The following is a 26117-nucleotide window of genomic DNA, read 5'->3' as shown; positions in this document are numbered from 1 at the left end:
GTTACTTGTGTTACACACCAGTATCATATGTTTGTGGCAGAGAGAGAGAGGGATCTTGCGGGAGCAATCCTTAAATACAAGAGAGGGGCTGTGTCTTCTGGAGGTGGCTGTGCTTGTTTTGTGGGACCATTGTGGAATAGGTGAGCCGTAACAAAGCAGTGGCAAGATTAAACCTTTTGTTGAGGTAAGCCTTGTGTTCTGAGACAGGGCTGTATGAGTGTTTTGTATTGTGTGCTTGAGCTGTCAGTGCATGAGTACTGTTGTTTGGGGGTGTGGTGGTGGGGGGGGGAATGATGTATGTTTGCTGCGATTAATAAGCAATTGCTATGCATGATAAATGAGGAGGGGGTGCTGGCCATATGGATGATTACTCTATGTCTGAGAGGAAGATATACAGTGAGTTTCAGTGCCTAAGGTGGCCTAGTACAGAAGGTGCAGCAGAAAGGTTCATGGAGTGGCAAACTAGGTTAGAACAGATTTTGCTTGCTGTTATGGTTAGCTGGGAACTGAAGTAATAATGGACATAGTTACCCCTCCCCCACTGCTTATTTAAATGTAATAGAGGTTTAAGGAGACTAGCCTGTGTTCCATTCAGAGCTGCTTTACTGAACTCTCCTGCCAAGCTTGGGTGATTTTTAGCACCAGGAATATGAATGGATTTCCTGATGCTGAACTTGATTAAAGAGTTTAAATTACAGAAGTTTGTGCACTACTCTCCTGCTGTCCACCAAACTTCAAGACACACAGAATCCTTAATGTGAACCTTTTCCAAATGCAGTGCAAATGGATGATTCGAACAAATGTTTGCTTGCGGTGTTTGCATTTCCTGTACACCTGCTTCCATTTTATTGATTGGTCATCTTTTGGAAAATGTGTTTGCTTTAAACAAGAAGGACTTTATTAGTTCCCGGCACATTTCCCTATGTACTGTCTGCTGCAGATATATGCACTGAACCTATTGTGGGAATGCTAATATCACAATAAGTGATAGACATGCAGGCGTTCTGCTCAGAATTTCTGCTGTCCCTTTTTCTCTTTTCCTCTCTTACTGTATCTACAACCCCTTCCCCCTCCCTTTCTTCCCCCATCTCCCTCACTCACACACTGTCCCTTCCCATCTTTCCCCCTCTATCTATCCTCCTTCTTCTCATGTTTCTTTCCTCAGTCTTTGCTCTTTCTTCCCCACACTCAGAGAATCACCGGAACATTTAGAAAATGGGCCATTCAGCCCATCGCAGAAATAAAAAATCTGCAGATGCTGAAAGTGTAAATCAAGTAATATCAAAATATAAAATACAAATTTCTGATTTCAACTTGCTTGTTGAATTCACTGCCACTTCCCTTCCAGGAATACCTAACCTGAAGAAGGTCTGCTCTGCTCTCTAATGGGATTTCTGCCTGTCTCTCTTGCCTTGTTCACCATCCGTGGTGTCTGTATCCCTTCTTGTCTTTGATAAAGGTGTTGGCCAAAACCTGCTTCCAGAGCCACATCTCCTTCCTCCTGGAGATCTGATATAAAACAGAAAATGTTGGAAGCACTCAGCAGGAGTGGAAAGAGAAGCAGAGTTCTTTTTTTGCATAGTAGTGGAATGAAGGGTTATGGGGAAAAGGCAGGTAGGTGGGTCTGAGTCCACGGCCAGATCAGCCATGATCTTATTGAATGGCGGAGCAGGCTCAACGGGCCAAATGGCCTACTCCTGCTGTAGCGGTTAGCGTAACGCTATTACAGCGCCAGCAACCTGGGTTCAATTCCGGCCGCTGTCTGTAAGGAGTTTGTACATTCTCCCCGTGTCTGCATGGGTTTCCTCCGGGTGCTCCTGTTTCCCCCCACGTTCCAAAGACGTATGGGTTAGGCATACTTTGTTGGCGCCGTAAGCGTGGTGACACTTGCAGGCTGCCCCCAGAACACTCTACGCAAAAGATGCATTTCACTGTGTGTTTCAATATACATGTGACTAATAAAGATATGTTCTGGGTCCGAGGCCCTTTGTCAGCACAAAATTTACGAAATAGGCCAGTCAGCCCATGTCTGTCAAAGTCAAAAAATAACCAAACAGCCTGATCCCACTCTCCCAGACTTGTTTTGTGCTATATATTTAGGTACTTATGAATTATGTCTCTAACATCCTTTCAGACAGTTGTTTTAGATGTCTGTCACCCTTTGGGTGAAAACTATTATCTCTCCACCTTTGCCCCACCCCCCTCACTCTACTGCTGCCCTCTCTCTTTCCTGACTTGCTGACTGTTTCCAGCATTTTCTGTTTTTATTTCAGATCTCCAGCAACTGCAGTTTTTTGTTTGGTTCTTCACTTGTGTTGGACCTGTGGCCTAAATGATGAGAACCGTTTGTGCTCTGGCCTAACATCACAACTGTCGAGTGTTCTTCCTACTTGCCGCCCTCCTTTCTCCAAAGTTTGAACCTACACCCCTCCGCCTCCTTCCTCCAAAATTTGAACTTGTACCTCCAATCTTTCAATCTCCAAATTTCCATGTGGATTCAAATGTGTCTCCATATCATTGGTCTTGGATCACTCTCCTTTTGAACTGGCCCAAGGGTAAGGCTTGGTCCATCCACCCTTCTGTTTTCCGATCTCTGAAATTGCAGATCCCTCCACCATCTTGTGTGGCGACTCCACTTAATTACCGTTCCACACACATGGTTGAGGAGAAACAAGGCTCAACCCTCAAGCTCAGACTTTCGGGCTTTACTTATTCCTTGAATGATAGGGCACTCAGGAGTGTAATGGAACAGAGGGACCTAGGAGTACAAGTGCATAGTTCATTGAAAGTGGCATCACAGGTAGACAGGGTGGTGTAAAGGGCATTTAGCACGCTGGCCTTCATTCGTCAAGGGCACTGAGTATAGGAACTGGGACATTATGTTGCAGTTGTATAGGTCATTGGTGAGGCCGCACTTGGAGCACTGTATACAGTTTTGATCACCCTGTTATAGGAAAGATGTGGTTAAACCGGAAAGAGTGCAGAAAATATTTACAGGGACTAGAAGGTCTGCCTGAGTTATAGGGAGAGGTTGGCCAGGCTCAGTCTGTATTCCTTGGAACGTAGGAGAATGAGGGGGCGACCTTATAGAAATGTCTAAAAGTATGAGAGGCGTAGATAAGGTGGACGGTAACAGTCTTTTCCCCCAGGGAAGGGGAGTCCAAAACTAGGGGGTTTAGGGTGAGGGGGAAAAGATTTAAAAGGGACCTGAGGGGCAACCTCCACCCAGAGGGTGGTGAGTATATGGAACGAGCTGCCAGAGGAAGTGGGTGAGGCAGGTACAACAGTATCATTTAAGAAGCACTTGGACAGATACATGGAGGGGCGGGGCTTAGAGGGATATGGGCCGAGAGCAGGAAATTAGGACTGGCTGGGTGGGCACTGTGGTCGGCATTGAATCATTGGGCCGAAGGGTCCATATCTGTGCTGTATTGCTCTATGACTCCAGTGAACACCCTAGCTTCTCTATAGGTATTATCATGGTAACATAATTTTGCATTAACCCCCTGACCAAATTCTAGATAAATGACAATTGGATTGGTTTTACTTCCTTATTCATTCACTAGGTGTGTATATCGTTGGATGTATGTATCATCTGCAAGGCCATTGTTTATTGGCCATCCTTAATTAGCCTTGAATTGAGTTACTTTGTCAATTAACTTCAGAGGGCAGGTAGGCTGCAACCACAGGTGTCCTAAAGGACATTGCTGATGGGTTTTTACAGCAATACTCCAGTTTTGTGGTCAGGATAATGGATAAACTACAGAATTGTATTTAAATATCCTAGTTGCCATGTGGATATAAATGTGTCTCTTTACCTTTAGTCTTGGATTACTAGTTAAATAATGTAACCACCATGGCATGATACCCCTTTATTTGTTAATTTTGTGTTTTTGGCTTGTTTTTTTTTGGTAGGGTAAGTATTCAGAGGTGAGCATCACTGAATGCAGTTTCTTTATTCATCGATAGTTGGTGGGTGCACAAAGTTGTGGCTTTTGTTACCCATCACAGGAAGAAAGACATTGTGCTTAAATGCCATCTTTCACGATCTCAGTGTTCCAAAGTGCTTTATGGCCAATAAATTACTTTTTAAAATGTGGTCACTTTTGTAATGTAGGGATCATGCAGGGTCTGTAGACTCTCAAACCACTGTAGTAATGACAAGATACTCTTGTGCCACAAGATACTCAACGTCTGGTGACATTGGTTCAGGCGGAACTCTTGTGTAGGATAGCATACAGAATTCCCCTGCTCAAAATGGTGTTATAGGATGTTTTACGTGCACTTGAGATGTTGGGTGAGGTGAGTTAAACTAACAGTTTATTTGAAAGACAGTGCAGCGCTTTCTCATTACTACACATTAAACTATAGAGTGTGTGTACTTAGATGAACCTGTAGATTGCGTGGTCAAGTCTATAAAGTGGGACCTGATCCCATAACCCTTAGCTATAGAAACCCAAGCACAAAATCGTGTCACTTTGTTTGAACCTGCAGAATAATTGGGGAGAGAGCACAAAAGAAAGAAAGATATTATGTTCTGCATATGCATGCGGGTGTTCTGTTACTTTTTCTTAAATTGGGAAATGTCAGTGTAAAGAATACTTAATTCCCAAAGCTGCTGCTTGTGTGAAGTTCATTTTGCTCATCGATGTTTGTGGTGAAATTTAAATGTTCAAACAGAAAAATTAATTGAATGTCTTTGCAGGTTTCTTTGGCCAGATTTTTTTTAGTAGCTATAGTATTTTAATCACAGCAATTAACTCCCTTTCTGTATTCAACATCATGGCAGTATAGGCCAAGCATAGTTGTTCTATCTCTACCTAATCAGTATAAACCTCCAAATTCTGGGTATGCTCAAAGTAATTCACAGTAGAGCAATATTGCAAAGAATGATGAGCAGTTACAAGGCATGAGATTATCTGAACTCTCTTTACTTGACTGTGTCCCTTTGATGTCCTTTGCAACTGAACATCATCTATGCAATTTAATAGTGCATGTTGGCAGATTATTGGCACCCCTGCCAGGCTTAATAATGTTGGAAGCCTGGGCCATTGCTGTCACTCTGTCTTAGCTAATTGTAGCACCCCTACTGCTGCATTCGAGGAAAAAAGTATGATAATGATCAATGTTTCTGTGATCAAAAAAAAAACACTGCTGGAGAAACTCAGCAGGTCAAACAGCATATACAGCATCTGTGGAGGCAAAGGGATGGTCAACGTTTAGACTTGGATCTCCATTGGACCTCCATGGATGGTGCTGGACCTGCTTAGTTCCTCCAGTAGTTTGTTTTTTGTTCCAGATTCCAGCATCTGCCGTCTCTTGTGTCTCAATGTTTCTGTGATGTTGTTTGTGCTCCAGAATATCATGGAGAACTCTCCTCACCATCTTCAAAAATATTGCATCTATCTGTCGGAGCAGGAGGGGCTTTATGTATCAAAAAACTGACTCCTATCACAGCTTCATAAAGCACAAAAGGATACCATTCATCCTATTGTGCTCAAGGAAGCAGTTTTACCTTATTTGTTAATTTATTGTGTAACATTGTGCTCAGCTATTGAGAAAGCTCTGACTTAATGCACGTGAATCATATTGGAGAAACAATATTGGACAGGCACGATAGTGTAGCGGTTAGCGTAACGCTTTACAGCGCCAGCGACCCGGGTTCAATTCCAGCTGCTGTCTGTAAGGAGTTTGTACGTTCTCTCCGTGTCCGCGTGGGTTTCCTCCGGGTGCTCCGGTTTCCTCCCACATTCCAAAGACGTATGGATTAGGAAGTTGTGGGCACGCTATGTTGGCACCGGAAGTGTGGTGACACTTGTGAGCTGCCCCCAGAACACTCTACACAAAAGATGCATTTCACTGTGTGTTTCAATGTACATGTGACTAAGAAAGATATTCTATCCTACTGCCTTCCTATACACGGACTGCTAAAGGATGTTTTTAAAAAACTTAGTACAGTAAAACTCTGATAATCCGGCATCCTTGGGACTTCAGTGGTGCTGGACGTAGATTTTCTGGATTATTGGATGTTAATCTATTAATGCCCAAACACACTTTTATTTCACTTTTTTTTACATGTTTTGGTGAAGCCAGTGGATTTAAAGGGAGTGGGAAATAGAACCCAATAAGTTTCATCTTGTATGTTTCAGCTTGTCAAAATGCTAGCTCCAGCCGCATATCTGGTTTGCAGTCTGGACCCTAGCTCATGCTCCGAACTAATGAGTCAAGTACTGAACCATTGGAGTTTTCAAGTAATCAGATATCAGAGTTTTACTGTATGCTGCTTTAGTCATCTTTCTCATTAATAACTACTAGCTTAGACATTACCAGATTTCCATGTAGGTGGGCCAACAGTGAGTTCTTAACCTGACCATGTAATCAACATTTTGGTCAAAGGTGTATGTCAGACATTTAGTTGGTAACTATCTTTGCACATGCTTAACTATTGAAGTGTCAAATATTGCATGGTTGATACCAAATAACAGCCACATCTTGCATTATTATAATGCCTTTAAGAGCTAGAGGGATGCAAAAAATATACAGGAATGGTTCCAGGGATGAGGGACTTCGGCAACCAAGGATAGAATGGAGAAACTAGCATTGTTCTCCTAAAGCAAAGAAGGTTGAGTGGATTTGATAAAGGTCTTGACTGGTTTAGGTAGGGTAAATAGAGAGCATCTCTTTCCATTAATGGATGATTCAAAAACCAAGGGACAGTTTACATCAGAAGCTAAAGGGATGTAAAACATTACAGTACAGTATGGGCCCTTCGGCCCACAATGTTGTGCCGACCTATATAAACCTTATCCCTATTCAATCTATCCCCCTCTCTACTTCACCTCCCATAACCCTCTATTTTTCTTTTGTCAATGTGCCTATCTAATAGTTTCTTAAATGATCCTGTCGTATTGGCCGCTACCACCACCCCCGGCAGTGCATTCTAGGCACCCACCTCTCTGTGTTTAACAAAAAACTACCTCTGACATCTCCCCTGAACTTTCCTCCACACACCTTAAATGGGTGACCTCTAGTATTGGCCATTGCCACCCTAGGGGGAAGATGCTGGCTGTCCACTCTGTCTACACCTCTCATAATCTCCTACACCTCTATCAAGTCTCCTCTCGTCCTCCATCACTCCAAAGAGAAAAGCCCTAACTCGCTCAACCTATCCTCATAAGACATGCTCTCCAACCCAGGTAGCATCCTTGTAAATCTCCTCTGCACCCTCTCCAAAGCTTCCACATCCTTCCTATAATGTGGTGACCAGAACTGAACATAATAATCTGTGGTCTAACCAGAGTCTTATAGAGCTGTAACATTACCTCTTGGCTCTTGAACTCAATCCCCCAGCTACTGGAGGCCAACACACCATACACCTTCTTAACCACCCTATCAACTTGTGTGGCAACCTTGAAGGATCTATGTACTTGGACCCCAAGATCTCTCTGTTCCTCCACACTGCTAAGAATCCTGCCATTAACCATGCACTCTGCCTTCAAGTTTGTTCTTCCAAAGTGTATCACTTACCACATCTCCTGATTGAACTCCATCTGCCACTTCTTCGCCCAGCTCTACATCCTGTCTAAATCCCTTTGCAACCCACAACAACCTTCTTCACTATCCACTACACCACCAACTTTCGTGTCATCTGCAAACTAATCAACCCATCCTTCCACTTCCTCATCCAAATCATTTATAAAAATCACAAAGAACAGGGGTCCCAGAACAGATCCCTTTGGAACACCTTTAGTCAAATACTCCCCTTCTACAACCACCCTCTGCCTTCTGTGGGCAAATCAATTTCGAATCCACATAGCCAATTTTCCATGGATCCCATACCTCATGACTTCCTGAATGAGCCTGCCATGGGGAACCTTGTCAAACACCTTGCTAACATCCATATATACCACATTCACTGCACTACCTTCGTCAATTTGTCTTGTCACTTCCTCAAAAAACTCTATTAGGCTCGTGAAGCATGACCTGCCCTTCACAAAAGCCATGTTGACTATCTCAAATAAGACTATGCTTCTCCAAATGCTCATAGATCCTGTCCCTGAGAGTCGTCTCCATTAGTTTTTCCACCACTGATGTAAGACTCACTGGTCTATAATTCCTGGGATTATCCCTTTTACTTTTCTTGAACAATGGAACAATGTTTATCATTCTGTGGTACCACTCCTGTGGCCCGGGAGGACTCAAAGATCATCATTAACGCTCCATCAATCTCTTCCCTCACTTCCCACAGTAACCTGCGGTATATCCTGTCTGATCCCGGGGACTTATCTATCCCAATGCTTTGTAGTAGCTCCAACACTGCTTCTTTCTTAACCTCAACATGCTCCAACACAATTGCCTGTTCTTCACTAACCTCACATTCATCTATGTCCCTCTCCCTGGTGAACACTGAAGCAAAATATTCATTTAGGACCTCCCCTACCTCCTTCACTGCAAACACATTTTCACCCCTTATCCCTGAGCGGTCCTACCCTCACCCTAGTCATCCTCTTGTTCCTCACATATGTGTAGAACACTGTAACCCTACTTGTCAAAGCCTTCTCATGTCCCCTTCTAGTTCTCCTAAGTCCCTTCTTAAGCTCCTTCCTGGCTACCTTATAAAACTCAAGAGCCCTATCTGATTTTTGTTTCCTAAACCTTAAGTATGCTTCCTTTTTCCTCTTGACTAAACCTTCTACCTCTCTTGTTAACCATAGTTCCTTCACCCTGCCATTCTCTCCTTGTCTCAGTGGGACAAATCTATCTAGAACCCATATAAGTGGTCCTGAAACAACCTTCACATTTCTGCGGTGCATTTACCAGAGAACATCCATCCTAGTTTATACTCCCAAGTTCTTTCCTATTACCATCGTAATTTGCCCTCCCCCAATTAAATACCTTCCTATAATGTCTGCTCCTATCTTTGTCCATGGCTATACTTAAATGTCAAAGAGTTGTGGTCACTATCCCCAAAATGCTCACCCATCGAGAGGTCTTTCACCTGACCAGCTTCATTGCCTAGTACCAGATCCAGCATGGCCTCTCCTCTAGTCGGCCTGTCTACATACTGTGTCAGGAATCCTTCCTGTACACACTTAACAAATTCTGCCCCATCTAAACCTTTTGCACTAAGGAGGTGCCAATCAGTATTAAGGAAGTTGAAGTCACCCATGACAACAACCCTGTTATTTTTGCATCTTTCCAAAATCTGCCTACTTACTGTATTTGCTCCTCAGTGTCCTGATGGCTATTTGGGGGCCTATAGAAAACTCCCAATAGAGTGATCACTGCCTTCCCTTCCTGTTTCTGACTTCCACCCACACTGACTCAATAGACGATCTTTCTATGATGTCCTCCCTTCCTACAGCTGTGATATTATCCCTGATTAACAATGCCACCCCCCCACCCCTTCTATCCTCTCCCCTATCCCTTTTGAAACACCTAAACCCCAGAACCTCAAGCAGCCACTCCTGCCCTTGCGACAGCCAAGTCTCTGTAATGGCCACAACATCATAATTCCATGTACTGATCCATGTTCTAAGTTCATCACCCTTATTCTTAACACTTCTTACTTTAAGGTAAACACATTTCAAACCATTTATGCCCCATCCCCTGCCCATCCTTCCTCACCTTCTCTGTACACATCGCATCTACTTCTACACCAACTGCTTCATCTTCTAATCTAACACTCCAGTTCCCATCCCCCTGTCGACCTGGTTTAAACCCTCCCCAACAGCTCTGGCAAACCTGCCCGCAAGGCCATTGGTCCCTCTCCAGTTCGGGTGTACCCTGTCCCTTTTGTACAGGTCATACCTACCCCAGAAAAGATTCCAATGATCTACAAATCTGAACCTCTGCTCCCTGCACTAACTCTTCAGCCACTCATTAATCTGCTGTATCTTCCTATTCTTTTCCTCCCTGACGTGTGGCACAGGCAGCAATCCAGAAATTACCATCCTTGAGGTCCTGCTTTTTAGCTTCCTTCCTAACTCCCAATACTCACTCTTCAGGACTTCATCCCCTATCTTACCTATGTCGTTGGTGCCAATGTGCACCACGACTTCTGGCTCCTCCCCCTCCCCCCTTAAGAATGCTGTGCACTCGATCTGAGATGTCCCTGACCCTGGCACCTCGGAGGCAACATATCATCCGGGAGTCTCGTTCTTGTCCACAGAATCTCCTGTCTGTTCCCCTAACCAACGAATCCCCTATCACTATTGCACTCCTCTATCCCCCCCCGCCTCTCCCTTCACTTCTGAGCCATAGAGCCAGACTCTGTGCCAGAGACCCGGCTGCTGTTGCTCTCCCGGTGATTGATCCCTCAGAACAGCATCCAAAACGGTATATTTGTTATCAAGGGAAATGGTCACCAGGATATCCTGTACCTACTGTCTATTCCCTTTCCCTCACCTAATGGTCACCCAACTACCTACATCCCGCGCCCTAGATGTAACTGCCTCCTGGTATCTCCTATCTATCATCTCCTCAAAATGAGAAAAGAAATTTTTTATGCAGGGTAGTTATGTTCTGGAACTTACTGTAGGGCTGGTGGAAGCAGTTATCCGGGGCTTTTAAAGAGGAATTTGATGGGCATTAGAAACTGTAATGGTTCCAGGACAGAGCAAGATGATGGGACTAGTGAGCAGGTGTGGACTTGTTGGGTCAAAGCTACTTCTCTTCAACCATTCGGTTCTTGAACCATCTTGCACAACCCAAATCATTAACTCAGTATTACAACACTATGACCATTTTGCACTATTATGGGCTTTGGGTTTTCATTGTTCTAATTGTGTTCTTTCTTGTACAGTTTTTGTATATGCTTAATTTATGTTTTTATTGCGATTGTTGTGTCTCAAATGCAATGTGCCTGTGATGCTGCTGCAAGTAAGTTTTTCATTGCACCTGTGCATACATGTGCACATGACAATAAACTCGACTTGACTTGATTTGAAACTATTTTATGAAGTAGCATAATTGACAAAACCTTGGTCACGTGGGTTGATTTTTAAGGAAAAGGGAGCGAGAGAGATTTATAGGGAATTCCTGGAGTGTGAAAGAAGTGGTAGATATGCAAGAGCCCAGAATATAGAATACGTGAAACATGGCATCAAGGTGGGGAGGAATGAGGACGGAGAGATTGGAACACAAGGATGAAAGTTTTATATTTGCTTTATGTTTGAAGCATTGATTTCCTATGAGTCAGTGCAGGTCATCGAGCACAGAGATGATTCACGTGAGACATTCACTCATGTAATGAGAAGGAGTATTTCCTCCTGGCTGTGCAACTGAGTACGTCAGCACTCTAGGCAAGTTTACTGCTGTCTGATGTTTGTTGCATGATCCACTCAGCTGCTTTATTGATACTGAAGACACTGTTCTTGCAAGGTGGGCTGTGATGGTCTATTAGGTTGTAAATATTGCTGTGTTTTTATCTGGTTGACAGATTGAGCTGCTGTATTTTAGTCTGGCGAAATGAGACTGAACTTGAAATGTTTTGGATTTTCTTTATAATAAAATCTCAGATGAGTTAAGTTGTTCACCACAGTCTCTGCTCCCTTAAGAAATACGGATGGAAATGGATGTGCTGTTTGACTGGTCTAGCCACTCCCCATCATGTCTGCTTGGACCACAAAGTCTCATCAGATCCTGCTTTCATCTGCCAAAGAGACTCATTCCAGGATCTTCTCGGTCTCCGAGGACTTGGAGAAAAAGAAGGGAGGTTGGATGTGGGCTGGGATAGAAGGTTTAAAAATTACCTCTTGGAGGAGCAGCAGATATGAAGGAGAGGGGAGACCACACCTGAGGGTAAAGAACTGTTTACAGATTCAACTAATATTGGAGCCAGAAAGGGATGTGTGTGATCAGCAGTATGGTGGGAATAAGGTCAAGGGAGCACAAGAGAAGCCTGATGGACATGTCTGAAGATGACTTGAGCGAGGCATTGAAGAGTTGGATGAGCATCGAAGTCCTCACATTTGTAAGTGGGGCAGACAGTATAGTAAACAGGAGAAAGGGGTTTAAGAAGATGGTGTCCATTAGAGAAGCCAGAAGAGGGTGTTGATTGTTCAATAGCTTCATGGTAATAGAGTCAAAAGAGCATGAGAAGAACCTCATGGACATGCCTGCAGATGCTGATGAGAGAGAAAGTAGGTTATGGTGAGTTTGGGACTACGGCTGGATCATACCCAAAGTTCTTGAACATGTTGTATCCTTTGAAATTTGTGGCCAAATGACCCAGAACTCTAAATCATTTTAATTGATTTTCTATCCCATCACAGTGTAAAACAGCTCTGATCAAAATCTATGTTACAACAACAAAGTCAATCATTCTTCCTCAAGCTTTCTCCAGCCTTGGGTATGGTTGACCACACTATTATTACCATCATCAGCTGAATGGGGCATCACTTATCATTTCCCATTTTTATCTATCCAGTTGCATCCAGAGAATTGCCAGTAATCAGATCCTATATCTGCATGGTTACCTCTGCTGTTCCATAAGGATCTGCCCTTGCCTCTCAGCTACTTCTAATGTACACTGCCCCTTGGCTACACCATCTGGAAAGGCACCCAGCTGTAGTTCACAAACAGGTCTCTCGACCTATCTCTAAATTGTCACGACTTGCCTATCCAACATTCTTTACTAAGGTTAAGAAATTTCCACTGGTTATGTATCGTCCCTGTTACAACCTCTGTCCACTTGCAGCCAACTCAATCCCTGTCCCTGGCAACTGCCTAAAACTGAACCAAACAATTTGCAGTCTTGGTGTCATATCTGATACTGCTGTTACCATTTCTGAGATTAGCTTTTTGACTGTCGACTATACTGCCTAGTCTGGGGTTACCTGCTGAAAACTTTAGCCAGACTTTTATTACCCTGTCGTTCTACAGTTTATAAACTTTAATTCTCCATCCCATACTGACCCACCTGTCTGTGGTCCCTTGCACTTTTATAACAAGGCCCAATATAAGCTTGAGAAAGATCACCTCATCTTTCTTTGGGCATGTTGCAGCCTTCCAGACTTGGTATTGATTTCTCTAACTTCAGGTAACTTTATCTGTTGGGTCAGAAGTGGTCAGTTCTGCTATAGGTCATCCATTCTCTCTCTCTCTCTCGCTCTCTCGCTCTCTCTCTTCCCCCCCCCCCCCCCCCCTCTCTCTCTCGGAGTACAGGACATGCCCATCCTGACCTGCTGGGCTTGTCCTCCTGCTCTGCATTTTGCCGCTCTGACATTCTTTTGTCTACGTTCTTTTGTCTGTCTTCTTATTCTCTAACTGCTCCCATTCACTCATTGACCAGATAACCATGTCCCCATGGTCACCCTGGTTTTACCCTGTCAGAGACACACCTCTTCCCCTACCCCACCCTCTCTGCAGCCGTACAAGCTTCTTTTGACTCTTTTACAGTTCTGATGAAGGCTCTCTGACCTGAAACGTTGACACTGTTTCTCTTCCCACAGATAGAGCCTGACCTGCTGACTATTTCCACAATTTTCTGTTCTTGTTCACGTCAACTCCGTTTCTCTGTACAGATGCTGCCTGATCTGCTGAGTGTTTCTGTTTTTATTTCAGATTTCCAACATCTGCAGCTTTTTGGTTTTCATTGCACCAAGTCCTATTTGCCTATCTCCTTAGCATGGTTGCTGACATTGGCTGTCACCTAAGCAATACCTCAATTGATAAATCCTCATCCTTGTTCTCAAATGCCTCATGGACACGCTCTTCCCCTCTCCTATAATCTTTGGCCCTAAAAACCCCTGCTAATATCTTGGCTCCTCCAATTCTGGCCTCTCAAGCATTGCTGATTTATACTTTTTTTGGAAAAGAACATAAGGAATCTGAAGTGGTGATCAATCGGGATGTGAATTGACCTTGATCTAGTTGAAAGGCAGAATGTGCTTCTTGAGGGGTTCAGTGGCCATTTATTTTTTGCTGTTCATTGTTTTTTACATTCCAAAGAGACTAGGATTTATGTGTATAACTCTTAAGGATGAAGCTAGGTTGTGTAGCAGTGCCATAATATAAGTGCATAAGTAATTTGGGTTCGGGGAGGCAGTAAGTGGGTGGATGGGAAGGGTTTATTGAGGTCCTTACTTATTGGGTGAACTTTCTGCTTGGTTATTGGGAGCTGTTTATCAGGCTAGTATCACCAGTTACATAAACCTGGAGTCACTAATCCCGTCACATACAGAAGCTGCATTCCAGCAGACACAGTCAGGAAGCACTCAAATCCATTAATTCTTGATTACATTAAACCACTTTCATTCACTATAAGACTGCTTATACATCCGGTTCATAATCTCGCATGAGTCATTGGTCAGGCCAATAAATACTTTTGCATAATAAGGCAAAATACAGTTCAAAATTCAAAAGGCCAGATGGAAAAATAAAATTCCAGTCTTTTCTTTCTCTTCTGTAAATGTGCTGATTCATTCTGGGACACAATTATACTGGTACCCTGTTGGTTTCGCTGTTAACTTATGAGTCATCCTAGATCTTGGCAAGCTGTTCATATGTGCCTCATTTTTATTTTTGTAAGCATGTAAGGAGCACTGCTGGAATTTGAAAATAACAGATACAAATTTAGTTTTTGCTTTATACCATACTTTGCAAATGCACAGATGAGCCCTTAGACTTGGCCTTGCTGTTAAAACAATATTGCACTGGAAAGTGTCATTTTCCTTTGAGTATACCTTATGTTAGGAAAGCATTTACCTTTTTGGTAAATCCCTCCCTTATAATGACAAATTTTACATATTTTTGGCAGCGATACTCTTTGGAATACTGACAGACAGCTGTAAACAGCATTACTGAAGGTGTGCAGAGGAATCACCTTTGGTGCCCTGACTATTATTCGTCTCTCAACCAAACATTGTTTATGGGAGCTTGCTGTGTATAATTTGGTTGTTGTGTTTCATACATCACAGCGGTGACCAGATTTTAAAAGTGCATTCTTGTCTATAAACACAAGAGAGACTGCAGATGCTGGAAATCTGGAGCAACACACACAAAATGCTGGAGGAGCTCAGTGGGTCAGGCAGCATCTACAGAGGGAAATGGACAGTTGATGTTTCGGGTCGAGATGCTTCATCGGGACTGGAAAGAAAGAGGGGAGATAGCCAGTATAAAAAGGTGGGAGGCAGGGGTGGAGCAAGAGCTGGTGGGTGATAGGTGGATTCAGGTGAGGGGGACGGTGATAGGCAGGTGAGTGAGGGAGGGGGAGAGTTGGAACGATGTAAGAAGCTGGGAGGTGGAAGTGACAAAGGGCTGAAGAAGATGGAATCTTCTGTAAAACACGTATTGACATTCTGAGGTCCTCCAAGGCATTATGCTAATTATAAGGTTTCTTTCCAACATTTCTGGACAATCGGGGATCAGAATATAATGTCTCCTCTTGAAAAGATGTTCCATTCTACCAGGTCACCTGGTGGCTCTCTTAAATATTGTTAATTTAACATTCTAATTGGATGCGGTGATTATAATTTGAATTAAAAGGCTGTGGATGTAATTCTGTACCAAATTAACCAATTTGCATTTTGTGGCTACTTGGGAGGAAATCAGGCCAGGGTTCCTGTACCTGGTTGTTGTCATGGAAAATACACTGGAACAGAATGGATGATAAATAAAATGCTGAAAATCCCCAACAAATTCAGACTCTCGGCAGATCAGGAAGCATTTATCTAGGAAGTGAAACTGGAAATTTCAGGTTTTGAGGTTGGCGGTGGTGTCCATATTTTTAAACATTTTAAGCGAGGAGCGTTTATCTTTGCAACTGCAGACAATCTAACTACATGGAACTCTTCGAGAGGACCAAGGACGTTGTGTCTATTTTGTTTCCAATTACAAAAAAAATGTGCTGCATATTTCTGCAGGCGATATTTTGCCTGCATCTGTTGTGTAACTACAGCTACGTCAGTTGTGTGGTGACTAACCAGAGGTAACTGCATCCCCCAACAATCTGCAACCTGCTGGACTCTTGAGTTTGATGTGATGTCCCGCCCTTTGCCTGAAAATGATTTTTTTCCAAATATTTCCAATGTTCAAAATATTTGAGTCTGTACTGTAGTTGCTCTAGGAGGGAAAAGAAATCTTTTTGTTTGTGAATAAAAGGTGATATTGTATTCTGAGGATGCAATTGCAGATCTATTGGTGACGTGATTTGTTGTACTGTCACTTTCAGCCATCACTTTGAATATCTGAATTTCATATTGAATCTCATTCAGTTTTCTAATATCCGCCACTGTAGCTTGGGAAGGATAAGTGGTGTAAGGTTCAAATGAGCAAGTTTGGAGGAGACACTATAGGGGATATTTCCTAAATGTCTGTAGGAGTGCTTCCTCCATGTAACTGATGCATTGTATTCTTGAATTTGCACATTCTTATTTTCAAGTAATATTTGGTGCACAGTTTATCACTGAGATTTTTATAATGTGAAATAGTGGATGTGAGAAATGTTCATAAGTTGGATTATTGATTTTCATCCTTCAGGCCTCAATTTTTTGCAGAGTTGTTTTAAATTAAAATTGCTAGGTCATTTATTAGTTGGAATAACTCGAGATGATGAATTAGAAGGAATGTATAGCATAGCAGTTAAGGCTAATTAGTTATTTTCATTTTCTCCTTTTCAAAGTATCGAGTGCCATCAAATCATTTAATACAACCCACTTCTGCCTTGATGGTAATTGTCGCCTAGTCCACCAACAATGAAGTAACTTCAGCACCACTTAAATTAGGCGATTTAATAACGAGCCAAGATGCTGCAAAGGGAGGCTTTGAAGCAGATACAGCAGCTGGAAACCCCTGGTTCTGCTGAAGTTTCACTGCAGAACTGCCAGAGAGCACTAGCTGATGCAGTGTTAAGTTGCCTTCTGCCATGTGTATTTTAAGTGATACTATTATGGCCATTGCAAGTGGCATCTCCCAGGATGTTTTCTTCTTCCTCTCACTTCTTGGCTGCATTGAACTAAGGAGCTATCTCAAAATTCAACTTAGCCTTTTTCAGGATTCTATAGTTTTTAGATAGAATTTAATTTCCTAACCCTTTCTCGCCACCTACTACGTTCAAGTATATAAACCTCCAGCAAAAAGCCACACAAGAAGCCATAGAACCATAGAACACTACAGCACAGAAAACAGGCCATTCGGCCCTCCTAGTCTGTGCCGAAACTTTATTCTGCTAGTCCCATTGACCTGCACCCAGTCCATAACCCTCCAGACCTCTCCCATCCATGTATCTATCCAATTTATTCTTAAAACTTAAGAGTGAGCCCACATTTACCACATCAGATGGCAGCTCGTTCCACACTCCCACCACTCTCCAAGTGAAGAAGTTCCCCCTAATGTTCCCCCTAAATCTTTCCCCTTTATCTTTACCCTTTCACCCTAAAACCATGTCCTCTCGTACTTATCTCTCCTAATCTAGGTGGAAAGAGCATACTCGCATTTACTCTGTCTATACCCCTCATAATTTTATAAACCTCTATCAAATCTCCCCTCATTCTTCTACGCTCCAAGGAATAAAGTCCTAACCTGTTCAAGAGCCATGGTTGTACTGAACAGAGTGATTCCAAAACTTATGAAAGGTCAGCTGAATATATTTTGTACTTGGAAAATGCTTTGTTTATAAACTACATTTATTATTAAAGCATTGCTCTATATCAGATTAAAATTCAATATCTGGCATTGTTATGTTGGAAGGCTTAAGAGGTAAATAATAAGATAAGGATTTCTTTTAAAACCATTTTACAAAAGAAAAATGGAAAAGTTTGATTTCTTAATGTTAAGCTCCCAAGATGCAGTCAGCTGATCAGCAGCAGACCAGCCCTCTTCTACGTTGGTGGTAGATATCAACAGCTGTACAAGTACTATCTTTCGCTCATGCCACTGTCCCCTGGAATACTATGTTGACTACACGTCAAATGTTAACTTTACATTAGAACGTAGACCAGTCCAGCACAGGAACAGGCCCTTCGGCCCACAATGTTGTGCCAAACTAATTAAGTTAATGACACCTAATTAAACTCATCCCTTCTGCCTGAACATGGTCCATATCCCTCCATTCTCTGCATGTTCATATGCCTACCTAAGAGCTTCTTAAACGCCTCCACCAACAACCCATGGTAGCTCATTCCAAGCACCCACGACTTTCTGTGTGGGGGATAAAAAACTTGCCCCACACATCTCCCTTGGACTTTCCCCCTCTCACCTTAAATGCATGCCCTCTAGTATTTGCATCATCTCTAGGTTAATAACGGGAAGGAGAAAATCAAATTGGCTTCTGAATTTTAGGGCAAGCCCAAAATGATATCTCTGTACAATATAGTGTATGACTATATTTGTATCGAAAGCCTTCAGTTTTGTTCCAAATCACATGTTAAACTTTTCAAAAAAAAAATTGACAATACTCTCTCCAGAAATTGGCTCCAAAGACTCAGTCTTCTGGTTTGCAGAATCCTCCTCTGCACATTAATGATTTTTTGAAGAGAAGGGTTGCCAGCCTTCTGTGCCATGTTCTAAGTGTGGCCTTATCAAGGTTTCACACAGGTTTGGGTTAACTGGTTTTGATCCATCGTCAAATGCCCTCCTGGGATCTCAGTACTATGATTATCTCTCTTGAAAAAGCACCCAGTCATTGGGCACATCTCAATCAATGATCAGTAATCACACTCAAACAGTTCTACTCGAAGCCTACGGTCATGAATACATATATCTCATATTTCATTGATGCCTTTATACACAAAATATTGCACTATTATCTGGTTTTCCTATATTTCAGAAAGTAATTACAAAAAAAACCTGGGAGCTGGAATGAGCTGTTATTAATTCTCTCTTTAAATATTTCCATATCCTTTTATCTTCTACCTTCATGGCTCTATATTTTACAAGTCCACTTTCAGTTCATGGAACCTTTCTCTTGTTAATTTAGATTAGTGAGGCACTCGCAGTTCCACTGCTTATAAGTTCATGATTATTCTTGGTGGGTTTGTATCTTTAGATGAATGTTGATGAATTACCCTGGAAAAAATATTCTCTGCCACAATGTTAATCTAACTGATTTCCCATAACTTCTGAAGGTATTGCCTGTTTCTTTTGACAGTTCAACAATGGCGGTTTTGTGAGCATTAGATAAAGTGGCACATTATTTTCCCTCATTCATTTAATATTGCTAGCAAGACGGAATTTATTGTTCCTATCTAATTGCCCCATAAGTTAGAGACTTTCAATTTCAGAGCGCAGTAAGAGTCAAGTAAGTGAAGCTGGTCATACAGGCCAGACTGAAAGCTGAAGCAGATGCGTTATTACAATAGTCATATGTTGTCTCATGGTCACCATTACTCAGACCAGTTTTTTTAATCATAAGATATCTTTATTAGTCACATGTACATCGAAACACACAGTGAAATGCATCTTTTGTGTAGCGTGTTCTGGGGGCAGCCCGCAAGTGTCGCCATGCTTCCGGCACCAACATAGCATGCCCACAACTTCCTAACCCGTACATCTTTGGAATGTGGGAGGAAACCGGAGCACCCAGAGGAAACCCACGCAGGCACGGGAAGAACGTACAAACTCCTTACAGACAGTGGCCGGAATTGAACCCGGGTTGCTGGCGTTGTAAAGCGTTACGCTAACCACTGCACTACCGTGCAATTACTTGAATTTAAATTCCCCAGCTGCCATGGTGAGTTCAAACTTCGGGTCCCTGGGTCACTGATCCAAGTCTCTGGAGACTAGTCCAGTAACCATTATTCAATTGTACCTCCATGACCAAGTAGCCTGGAAAATATAATCACATGGGTCTAGATGTTCTTCAGCAGGCCCACCCAGATTTGCAGAGAGAGGTGTTGCTGCAAGATTATGTTTTGATGGCAGTTCAAAGTATGGAAGGGGGCAGGGGAGAGAGACCTGGAGTGGATGTGAGGACTTTGAGGGTCAGGCCAATGTGGGATGGTACTCTCAAACAGCTGCTGCAGGATAGGTGAGTGAGTATTGGGATCACAGTTGGGTAGGGAGGAGGGTTGTTTGAGATGTGGCAGAGGAGGTGGGGGGCAGAGTCATAAATAATGTGGGGTGAACTCATGGTGAACATGGACCCAAGGAAAAGCAGAATGAGAGGTGCCTTTTGAATAAACCAGGCACCCACTTCCCAGTGCTGGATCCTGTGACTTAGACCTCCACAGGTAAGGCAGCTGTGGTTTACTGAAACGGTGCTCATTTTGGTAGTGAAGGGTTCCTCTGAGTGTAAACACAAGAGACTGCAGATGCTGGAATCTGGAGCAACAAGCAATCTGCTGGAGGAACTCAAGTGAAATAATTAGGAGCCTAATTAGATGCTTGGTTTTGTAGAGGCATTGAATCCAAAAACAAGGAAGTTATGTTAAACCTTTGCATGTCACTGATAGCCCTCAAATGGAATATTATAGGTTGGGTTTTAAATACACCAGCAGGAAGAACGCTGATGTTTTGGAATAAACCTGAACTGCTGGAAGTAATGAGCAGGTCAGGCAGCATCTGTGCAATTACGATCGGTATCTGGATTGGGTAAGGAGGAAATGACACCTAGCCAGAGTGATTTCAGTTGTGTGAATGATTGAAGAAGTACGAGTTTGTGTTCCTGAGAGCAGATGTTGTAAGATCATGTAATAGAATTATGAGGGATTTTGACGGCACAAGTAGAAACACTTTCAGTGCTGCAGTGATTAGCTCTGCTGCCTCACAGGTCCAGAGACCTGGATTTGATCCTGATCTTGGATATTCTCTGTGTGGAGTATGCATGTACTCCCTGTAAACACATGGGTTTCCCCTAGTGCTCTGGTTTCCTCCCACACTCAAAAGATTGCTGTTTGGTGTGTTAATTGGCCACTGTAAATTGATGCGACTGTGGGGATGTGGCAGGAGAATTGAGTGGGGGGAGAGGGGTTGAGTTGATGGGGATGCAGAAGGAAAAAAATAATGTAGTACACAGGTGCTTGATGACTGGTATGGATGCAGAGGGCTGAAAGGGCTTTTTTCATGTTGTTTGACTCTGACTTTCCTCTGGCAGTTGGGCCAGTAACCACGGATGTAAAATAATTGGCAAAAGCCTGAGAAGGAAAGCAAGGAGATGCTTTTCTTTTCCCTCTCACATGCGAGGTTTGGCTACCCAAAGCAAAATGCTGTAGAAACTTTTGGACAAAAATAAATTTGGTCATGTACCTGAAGAAGACAAATTCACAGGGAGGGAATAGTGGTGTCTGGAATTGAATTAGACCATCCTTCCAAAAGCCAGTGAAGGTATGAATGGATGAGTGGACAGGTGAGGGAAAAATTTCTTCACTCATAGAGTAGTGAATCTTTGGAATGATCTTTCCTAAAGGGTTATGGAGGTTCAGTTGCTGATTACAGGTCGTCCCTGGGTGACGAACAGGTTCCATTTTCACAGACATCCATAAGTCGATTTTGCCACAAGTCAGAAAATACACAAAAATCATTTGATGTGGTAACCATACCTCCACAGTAATGAATGGCATCAAAAGCACGTAAGACTGATGTCACGAACCAGCAACAAAAGAAACACACTGAGCATGATTTAGTGTTAAAAACTATTTTATTAATCACTACTTATGATAATACGTAAAATAAAAGTAAAAATGTTAGTATGTTAGAATTCAAAAATGTTAAACCTCGAACGTTAACCCCAAAACTAAACTCGTCGTGTGTGTGTGTGTGTGACAAAGTCCAAAACTCCCAGTTCCTGAATGGTTCTTAAAGTTCAGTTCCGCAAGCCATAAGGTGAAACATGAGCAAGGGCTTCTTCAACAACCACCGTTGTCTGAAGATAAGATGTAGATGTAGAAAAACATAGAGAGAGAGTACATACGAAATCCAAATGTTCCACGATGGAACCCAAACGACACTTTAGTGTTTACTCGGTAGTGACTTCCTCACCCCGAAAAGCATCTGAACCGTGGTCGTCCACACACAAATACCTGTTTCCTTCTACAGGTCAGCAACAAAGTGAACTCCACCGGATTACTTCCAACTTCCATACATGGATTTCAGTGGCAAACACAGTTATTGTTTCTCATCCATCGATAGAGAAAACAAGCAGGCTGGTGTCTCTCTCCCTTCTCTCTCTCTCTCCTTCTTCTTCTTCTTACTTCTTCAACAACGTCATTACGTCCTTTATCTTCTATTGACGTAAGCACGCCCCACACACACATACACACACACTCTCTATCTTAAAGGGACTTTCACTGAGTCCGTAACACTGATAAGAAAGAATGATTTCTAAACATGGACAGAGAGGGAGCTGATTCTGGCATCTGTAGGAACGAACGTGTGTATGTACATTGGACTTCTGAATTTAATAATATTAGAACATAGAACATTACAGACCCTTCAGCCCACAATGTTGTGCTGACATTTTATCCTGCTGTAATATCTATCTAACCCTTCCTTCCCACATAGCCCTCCATTTCTCTATCATTCATGTGTCTGTCTAAGAGTCTCTTAAATGTCCCTAATGTATCTGCCCCAACAACCACTGCCGGCAGTGCGTTCCATGCACCCACCACTCTCTGTGTAAAAAAAAAACTTACCTCTGACATCCCCCTTATAGTTTCCTCCAATCACCTTAAAATTATGCCCTCTCGTGTTAGCCATTTTCACCCTGGGAAAAAGTCTCTGACTGTCCACTCGATCTGTGCCTCTTATCATCTTGTACACCTCTATCAAGTCTCCTCTCATCCTCCTTCTCTCCAAAGAGAAAAGCCCTAGCTCCCTCAACCTATCCTCATAAGACATGCTCTCCAATCCAGGCAGCATCCTGGTAAATCTCATCTGCACCCTCTCCACATCCTCCCTATAATGAGGCAAGCAGAACTGAACACAATACTCCAAGTGCGGTCCAGCCAGAGTTCTATAGAGCTGCAACATCACCTCGCGGCTCTTGAACTCAATACCCTGACTAATGAAGGCCAACACACCATACACCTTCTTAACCCTATCGACCTGCGCGGCAACCTCGAGGGATCTATGGACGTGAACCCCAAGATCCCTCTGTTCCTCCACACTGCTAAGAGTAGATTATGGGAGCTTGTTTGTATGTATGGGTGTCCATAGGTCAGGCATTCAAAAGCTGGGGATGGTCTATATATTTAAGATTTATAGATTTTTACATATTAAAGGAATTGATGGATGTAGAGTTAGTGCAGGAAATGACACTGAGGTAGGAAATCAGCCATGATCTTACTGAGTGGCAGTGCAGGCGGGACGTGCTAAGATTCTGATTCTTTGGTTTTTAATGTTTACTTTCTTGAATTTTATTCACTACTCTTGCTTTGCTTACCTCTGTGGTAGATTCCTGAGCTCCAAACTCTAAAATTGGAGTTTGCTTGTTTAAGGTAAAGGCCCTGTAAAGATTGTAGGCGCTTATTTTAAACCATAGCCGGATGTGCTGTGCCTTAACCAGGGGTAAATAAAAGCAATTGTCTTTCACATCATCTCAATGTTCCAGAGTGAAGTACTATTGAAGTGTTGTCATTAATTGTAAAGTTGGAAGTGTAGAAGCCAATTTGAACTTGGAAAGCTTCCTCAAAGAGCAGTGGGTGAAATGATTGGGTAAACTACTTTGGGAGTTAATTGAAGGATGAATGCTGGTGGGGACAGTGGAATAATTATTGTTGCATTTCTTTGAATATTGCTGGGATTCTTTTATGTCTATTTGAGAGAGAAAACGTGGCTGGATTTTAACATCATCTGAAACACAGCAGTGTGGCTTGCTCTTCACACTTCATTGGAGTGTCAGTCTGGTTTGTGTGTCAGGAGCGAGGCTTGAACACAGAATGTGGAGAGCTATGCCCACTGCACCACTGCAGATGCCTAAGATGGTCTGGTTACATTTCAAAAAAAGTGTTCTGTATTTGCCAGTGTACTGCCAGTCTTGTCTTGCTTCCATAAAAAGTTCATCTCAGACCTATTAATGATGGAGCTATGAAATACTATCCGTTGCATTCTTTAAGTCCCATTCATACTGTTCCATAAACCTTTCCCTTTTGTTGTATTTACTAATTCTACCAAGCCTTTCAAATAGTTTCATATACAGTTTCATTGCAACTCAAGTTGTTGATGCTTACAGCTCTACTGTTACACATTCAATGGGAGCTGTCCAGTACTTTGCCTAAGGGATAACTTTATTGTTAGTTTAATTCATTTTGGCTGTTCTGCCAAGGCTGCTTTGAATGTGTGCTTTACACGGCACATTATCCATGCTTTCTTGATCCATCCTTTTTTTGTCCAGGGTTACTCGCCCAAATCTGGTCTCCGCACCATCCACTACCACCACCCCCATAGAGATCTGATAATTATAGTTGATTGAGATCAGGTTGGTTACCTTCATGGCTCGTTATCACACATAAGTGATACACTTATTGAGTTGAATGAGAGGGAGTTCTTGGATAATTGCTTGAGAATTTTTTTCTCCCACTGTCATGAGGTTATCAGGCATCACTCCTGTGATCTAAGATGACTCAAGTATATTGTGTAAGTCATCCTTAATCCCCAAGGGACTGCCTAAGAAGAATATATTGAGAAAGGCATTTAGATCAATGTTCTGTGTTCGACAAAACTACTTGCACTGCCAAGTTTTTAGTCTCTTCTTGATGATGTCCAGGACTCAGGTTGTCTTAATGAACACTAACTTGTGCGCCATAGTTTTCTCCTAATGTGGCTTCCAATTAATCTCTGATCGCTACTGTACTCATGAGTCTAGCTATGGTCCTTAAGATTCAGTTAGTTGTAATTGGTTTGTGAGGTGTGCCCTTCCTAAGTGTCTCCACCCCACTACATCTTGAATATGTTGGATGTTGCTGCATTAATCGTTCCTTACATGCCGTTTTCTTGAACAATACTAAGAGAGAAGGTATTAAATTAAAGAGAATGATATTGATATATTTTGCATCTTGTCCAGGATGAGTTTTTGTTTGAATCAAAGAATCTTAACAGGACTCGGTCCATCACGGCTATACCATCTCTTTTGGAAGAGCCAACCAAATTAGATCCACGTTCTAGCTTTGTCCCCCATAACTCTGCAAATAAATCCTTCATACTTTTTGAAAGTTGCTATGGAATCTGATTGCATTAACTTTTTAGATAGATGGTGTTTACTAGAGCACCTCCTGTGTTCCTTCAGTATTACCCTGAAGTGGCAATCTAAAGGAAACAGGAGTTAATGTTGCCCCAATCTTCTCCTCCATTCAGTATAAGGACCGATCTACCTCAACCACGCTCGCTGCTTAACTGCTCAATCCCCTTGGAGCATGCGGCACAGAAAGCATGCTTTGCAGCCCATCGGGTTCATGCTAACCATCAGGCTGTACACTCTAATCCTACATTAGTCCATTTTTTTATCGTCCCCACATTCCATTCCCATCAACTCCTCCAGATTCAGCCACTCACTTACACACCAGGGACAATTTAAAGAAGCCAATTAACATACCAACCTGCACACCTTTGAAACATGAGAGAGATCTGGAGCACCTGGGAGAAACGCATACAGTCACAGAGAGAACATGCAAATAGCACCGGAGGTCAGGATTGAACCCAGGTCGCATTAGATGTGAGGCATCAGCTCTACTATCTGAGCCACAGTGCTGTCCACATACTCTTTTAATGTCCCGAAACTCAGCCTGTTGACTTGAAAATGAGTGTGTTATCAAGTGAGCCACAGCCAGCACTCACTGCTTGAGTTTATGGTTAAAGGTCTTGACAGCAACTGGCCCTTTCTTCCTCGTATATTTTCTGGTTTTTCATCACCGTTTCATATCATCCTTGGTCATTTTTTGACGAGGTGTTAACCCAAGGTTTTGTCTGTGCTCTTACCAGGATTTAAAACATCCTCTGGTGCAGTCGCACAGTTTTCCTTGGTGTCCTTGACAATATTTACCCCTCTACCAACAACACCAAAAATACAGTTGTTTGGTTATTATCGTGTTGCTGTTTGTGAGAGACTGCTATGCATAAATTGGCTACATTGCAATAAGAATGCCTTTTGAAATGGTTTGGAAGATCCCGAAAGGGATGTGACAGGTGCAGTGTAAATTTACCAAGTGATTATTGGCATCATTCGGTCAGCAGTGAATCAGAGG

The 26117-nt window shown here is 42.6% G+C and overlaps 1 protein-coding gene across 8 annotated transcripts in view; it reads left to right on the top strand.

Annotated features, from left to right (window-relative positions):
• Positions 1-26117, top strand: part of pak1 (p21 protein (Cdc42/Rac)-activated kinase 1) — a 187545-nt gene that overhangs the window by 84778 nt on the left and 76650 nt on the right. Inside the window, exon 1 of one of the 8 annotated variants that reach the window (XM_052026234.1) lies at positions 28-184. The exons of 6 other annotated variants lie outside the window; for them this stretch is intronic. The gene's annotated coding sequence lies outside the window, so the exon portion shown is untranslated. Of the gene's footprint in view, positions 1-27; positions 185-26117 lie in introns of those variants that run through there. One more of the 8 variants, XM_052026237.1, reaches the window with a different exon arrangement.

Source organism: Pristis pectinata, chromosome 11, assembly GCF_009764475.1.
Source record: "Pristis pectinata isolate sPriPec2 chromosome 11, sPriPec2.1.pri, whole genome shotgun sequence".
In the NCBI taxonomy this organism is placed as follows: Eukaryota; Metazoa; Chordata; class Chondrichthyes; order Rhinopristiformes; family Pristidae; genus Pristis; species Pristis pectinata.
The sequence above is the reverse complement of the archived record's forward strand: the minus strand, read 5'-3'. Positions and strand labels throughout refer to the sequence as shown.